The sequence below is a fragment of the Pterocles gutturalis genome, unplaced genomic scaffold (assembly GCF_000699245.1).
Source record: "Pterocles gutturalis isolate BGI_N339 unplaced genomic scaffold, ASM69924v1 scaffold10441, whole genome shotgun sequence".
Classification (NCBI taxonomy): domain Eukaryota; kingdom Metazoa; phylum Chordata; class Aves; order Pterocliformes; family Pteroclidae; genus Pterocles; species Pterocles gutturalis.
Window position 1 is genome coordinate 39,250 of NW_010097825.1, and position 6,252 is coordinate 45,501.

A 6,252-nucleotide genomic window follows, 5' to 3' on the forward strand; every position below is an offset into this window, starting at 1 on the left:
TGTCCAACCATCTATGAAACAAATGCTAGAATTAATTGCTTAATTCTCTTTGCATTAGGATAAAGAATATGGTTTTTAAATGTCTTCAGTGAAGAACTGCTGAATATGGGAAACATCTGCTATTGCCTTGTACCAAATTGAAAAGCAAGTTCACGTGTAAAGATTGGTGGGGTGATAGCCACAGGCAAGCTGTCCTGCAACTTATTTACGAGACAATCTAGTTTTAAGGTTTGTGTCTTCAAGTTTGACCCAGTAAGCACATTAAATAATTACATCTCTGTAAACCCAGCTTTTGTTCAAACTAACTTCTTCAACTATGGAAAAGAACCCACAGAGACACTTCTTACCCAGCAGCCGATACACCGGTGCCTGAGGTTTAGCTGTACGAAGGGATGACGGACTGTAGGCTAAGGGATCATCATCCGCTCCAGCCCGTTTTCTACAGGGTGACTGTAACAATGGTTTGTCCTACCTTAGCATATGGGCTAACGCTGCATTTGAACAGAACCCTGAGCATGCACGGATGCAGGAAATAGCTCCTTCGTTTGCAGGCAAGGTGTGTGTGTCCGCTGTGCACACACCACCCGCAATGCTGGATTTTCTGATCTCGGAGAACAGCGTGAACGTGGTCCAGCTTTCAAGCCGATGGTGCAACCGGAAGGCAAGACCTTTTGGCAGGGTCAGTGCCTGCCTCTCTGTGCAGGTAACCTCCATGAGCCCTGTGTGCACAGCCAACCTCTCAGTGTTTTCTTCCCCCCGGAGAGCACAGAGCACTCTGTTTGGCCTGGCAGTGCCACACCACAGGTGCAACGCCAGTGAAATGACTAACGAGTGGAAAGCTGGCATGCGTGCCAGCGACAGAGCTGTGCTGGTGCTTGGCAAGATCAAGACTTTGATCCTGTTCACACCAGCGTGCGTAAATTCTCACATCCAGCGCTTTCTGTGGGAACACTCATCCATGTTTTACCCAAATGAAGGGCACTGCACCGTCTGATTCACTGTTTTTTTACACTACAGCAGCTCCAGTGTTTTACAAGAATTGGAGTAGAGACCGCAAGTTGACTTTAACTGCAGCAGAAAGTGCACTCTGCTAGCTCCAGAAGCTTTCAGGAGTAAAGCCACGCTCTTACCACACAAACTTGCCCACCTCCCTGTTGCTCGAACCCTGGGCTTCAGTCCCGTGTTTCTAACCCCCCACCTGCCTAACACAAAACACAGAACTGATTGCTCAATACTGCTCCTAACCTCAAAGTCACCAGCACAAGCAAATGGCAAGATCCAAGCATACACTTAACTCCATCCAGAAGCTGTAGTAAGGCTACAGGGAAAGACCTCCTTTATTTCAACATTTTTATGAAATATAGTAATTTTTCTACATGAAGAAACATTTATTTTTGCTGGCAAAAGCACCTAAAAGTTCACAAAACAACTCCAAAGATTTAAAGAGAAGCATCCAAACTTTTAATCTCTAAATCTTGGTTAAGCAGACTTCATCCTTCCATTGTTTCCTTGGAAGAGGTTAGTGGCTCAGGGCAGTATTTTCTCCGGAAGGCAAACATCTCTCAATGGCTGCACGACAGGTGGCTTTCATCCTTTACTGCCTGAAGTCCAGTTTCAACTTTAGAATTAAGAGATATGTTCCACATGGCTTGCAGCGTGGTACTTTTTTCATCTCATTTCTCCAGAGGTGCATAATTCAAAAGCTTCTCAATCAGATCCACGTGGGCTAGAAGCATTCTGCGGCAGCAGTATCTCTTCAAACCAAGGGCATCCAGGGCATCTCTATTAATGAACAAGAAAAACAATAATAAAAAAAAAGAGATGAAGTGAGTCAGAACCACTTGTAAGTGTTCCTAAGCAACATACTGATTACTTTGAGCTTAGTCATGGAGGAAAACTTGTTTGCAGTTCAGACTAATAAATAGAAATTCAGCATGTGCTGTTATTGTTCTTTTCCACTCCCTGCTGTTGACAGGGTGTCTGCCTGCTCTCTGGCCTGAAAGAGGACACCATCCTCTGCTGGAGGTGGCATCTAGCTGATACAACTACTGACCTTCCGGAGGTAAGTCTGCAGAACTCGCATAGGAACAGAACCGTAACAGGCTGACTCTTATTAATTTCCTCTTCTGAACTACCCCACTCGTGAGGCCATATTTGATTGTGAAACAGCAAGGTTAAGTCAGATGCAAGTATTTTGGTTTTGGAAATAAAACTTTAGTCTTCACACTGGGAAGGGACTTGAAATGTGGCCCATTTCTACACTCAGTTATTTAGTTACAGTAACTTGGTCTTCCTTTTACAAACACCAGTCTGTAGAAAAGGGAGGAGCTGCTCTGGTTAAAAATTTGATCACCTAAGAGGTGTAAATGTAGTAACAGGAACATGGTAGCTAGCAAGAGGCTGTGTTTGGGTTTGTGCTGAGAAGATGGCTGATCACCCACTGATGGTTACAGCTGCTGCCAGGACAGTCAAGGACTTCTCAGCTTCTCTGCTGTGCCCGTGTCTGCAGGGGCAGGAGAAGCTGGGAGGGAGCACAGCCCTAGTTACTAGCCCAGGATTCGACCTCAGGTTTAGGACTGAGACCCAAACTGGCCGATGGTCTGTTCCATCCCATGCCCGGCAGTTTTCCCCTCTCTCTCTGGTCATGTCCCTCTCTCTCAGGGTTGTCTCTTGTTCTCCTGGTCAGTTCTCTCTCTCTTGGACACTTGGGCTCTTATCTCCTTTCCAGGATTGCAGTTTCGGGACTCTCCCTGCTCCAGGATCGTTAGCCAGGAACGGGGCTGAGCCTTGGTCATCAGGTGGTGACCAGTTTCACTGTGTATCACTAACTTTAGTACTTTTATATATTATCTTAATAATTATTTTCAATTTTATTGTAGTTTAGTTATTAAATTGTTCTTATCTCAACCCCCCAGTCTCTCTTCCTTTCATCCCTTTAATTCTCTCCCCACCCCTGGGGGAGGAGTGTGAGTGAGCAGCCGTGTGGTGTTTTGCTGCTAGCCGAGTGGGTTCAAACCACAACAGAAAGTCATTTCCACTCCTCTTAAAATCCTGGACAGTTATAATCACCTGTGTTGGCTACAGTTCCTGCTAGTTGTGTGGTACACGGCAGCATGAAGGCACTAGACAGTCTCCTGACAGAGGAATAAGGAACAGGATGGCTAACAATGCTGGGAGATACTATTGTTAACATCTCTGAGCACCATTATAGCAGTGTCTCTGTAAACTGAGGATGATTCTTGCCTATTTCACAAGATAAATTTATGATCTAAGCCACGTCTAAAGGATGAGAGAGATATATCGAAACTAAAATAACTCAGAATGCAAGCTACCCCACATATGGATGGCATGGCTAATTCTGAGGAAGGTTAAAATTCTTTCCAGTTCCCATTTAAGAAGGCATTCAGTCACAGAACCTGTTCCCCACAAATATACAAATAAGGATGTGCAGACTGCTCAGCAAGAAATGTGTGTTTTACAGTCTTTCCACTTAATTGACTGCTTAAGTGACTGCTCAAGATTCTTATGGTTGGGTAGAGAATGTGAGTCATCCTAGCCTGAACCACTCTGTGTCTTTAATAGCTACCGTTATCACACCTCTGAGAGATACAGGACACTATCCACGCTCTTTAGTACCAACCTATTAACTATAAAGCCAGTCTGATACTCCTTCAGAATTTGACATTCATGAAATAGGACTGATCTCAGGTCTTCAGATCTAACGATACAGTGCAACAATCCAGCATGTGCTTAAAACAAATGTAATTTCCTGAAACCTGTAATCCTCCTGGAGGAAGAAGCTGATACTTTTCTAAAGCATAAATGACTGAAGGGAAGCCTCTGCATAAGCTGGGCCATGGCAAAAGGTTGTTTGGCTTCAAGCAGTACAGTCTAACTGCATGGAGTCAAACTTCAGCACCTTTTCTGATTATGTTAATTAGTCCTTATACCTATCAACACTTCTTCAAGGGCTTAAATAGCAGGGGTACACATTTTAAGACTAGCATGTGCAGAAGTTATTTAAGAGAAGTATATGAACAGTGTATTTTTTTAAAAAGAATGTTTACAAATATTATCACACGATGTCTAAACTTTCCAAAACACTTGAGAACACAAGCATTGTTAAAAAAAGAATGTTTACAAATAATATCACACGATGTCTAACCTTTCCAAAACACTTGAGAACACAAGCATTTGATGTCTGTTGATACGCAAGTTTTAAGAGCTATCTGCAAAGTTCAAACTTTCAAACTTTTCCTCGAGGTTCCAAGAACTTGTGGAAAAAGAGCAATTTTAAGGGACAAACAGAAAGGTGTGGATCTTTTTTAACTACAAATTGTTTACACAAGTTTATTTCTTCCATTTTGTCCATCCATTTCTTAAGCCACCATTAATAGTGATTCTGACACTGCACTGTAAGATTTTAACTGTTTTGATATCTGTAAACTCTGCTTCTGATCTTACAATACCATAACTACACTGGTTTGAACAGGCATTCCAGAATCACACCAGTGACCACAGCAATCATTTCCAAGTGAGTATTTATCAATCACAATGTACATCTTCCTGTCCCATACAAAAGCAGAGGAATAATGAAGACAGAAAAAAATATTAAAATGTAATGCTTGGAAAATAAGCCGGAAGTGCTACCAGAATAGCTCTAAAATTTTAGTATTAGTGAGAAATTATTAGCAACCCATACTATTTTAATGCCTTTAACACCATAAATGAAATAAGTTTTTTTGGTAGGAACCTTCTAAATAACTTTAGTTTAGCAGCTGCAATGTTTGACGGGTTTTGGGATGTAAATACACTCTAAAAAGGACTCACAGAACTAGAGAGATTTAAGAAAAGTTCTGAATGATTTTCACAGGATAGTTTTTAATTAAACTGATAAATGGTGGGGGGACAGGACATCTTTCCCCTGCAAACTCCATGTCAAGCAGTGAGAAGCACAGAGAATAATCACAATTTCCTACAAGTTTTGATGAGGCTCAAAAACCAAAGCTTTCCTTCCCTGTTTGTTCTGTGCTCCACTGTTTTAACATTTGACAAAATAGTATCCTAAACCATAAGAATGTTTTCAGATTTACTTTAGAGAAATAAAATAGTATCCTAAACCACAAGAATGTTTTCAGATTTACTTTAGAGAAAAAGCAGTGAAATCTGTGTTGTTTAATATACATTATTCTAACAGTTCATGGACATAAGCCCATTTAAAAACCTATTAGCAACCCTAACCACCTGAATGCAAAGCAAATACTCTTTTCTTTCTACTTAAGGGTTTCAACATCACTTTGGGAAGTCCCTCAAACTTCTTTCTTTTCCACTCCTTTGAATCCTACATGTCAGTAGGGTTTTTTTTCCTTCATACTTGATGACAATGTAAATATTTCTCAAGAGTTACCTTCTCAAACCTTTCTGATGTAGTCCCACCACAGCTAGATCCTCCTTGAACTATTAAGACAATTCTGGCTATGCAAAGCACGCACAGACTTCTTAAAACAGAATTGTTAGGACTATCAGTTCGGTATCTAGAGCAGCTACACTTCCCCCTTCTTCCAGCAAACCAGAGCTTTCAAACAAGGTTAGCAATTCCAGGTAGCAAATATGAAATGCTTTTAAGAAAAATCTAAAAGGGGTATACAATGTTACTTCTTACACTTGTAACTTCCTTCCCTCCCCTTTAAAAAAATAATATTGGTTTCAAAGCTGACTGTACTGCTTGCTTGTTTTTTCCCTTTACGTTCCATACAGTTAATTATTTGAGACTGTTTTGGGTATAAGGGTTATGATTTGGCAACTTCCATACTGCTACCCAGAAAGATTCAGGAGGAACAGGAGTACTTTCTTACCTATTATAATTTCTAACCTCTGGTTAAATTGCTAGCCTCAGACTGTATCTGCAATTTTTAGCCTCTTTACAGCTGCTTCGTAATACCGTGATCCTGCACTGAGATATCGCATGTACTGTGCCATCTCATCGACAATCCGAGCCCAAGAACACACCGAAGCAGTACCCACCCTTCTGTGTATTCCGCTTGCAGAAGGCCCAGGTAGGCTTCCCACTTGTTCCCAACTATTTTGCCACACGTGAAGCATCTGACTGGGATGATCATTTCTGCACTGCAGCTGGAACACCAAAAAATACAGCATCACACCTCTGCCAAGGGACTAAATACCGCCTTCCAACCCAGGAAAGGGACTGGAGAGCTTGTCCGAGTCTCAGAGGGCAGCTCAGCACACCCCGTG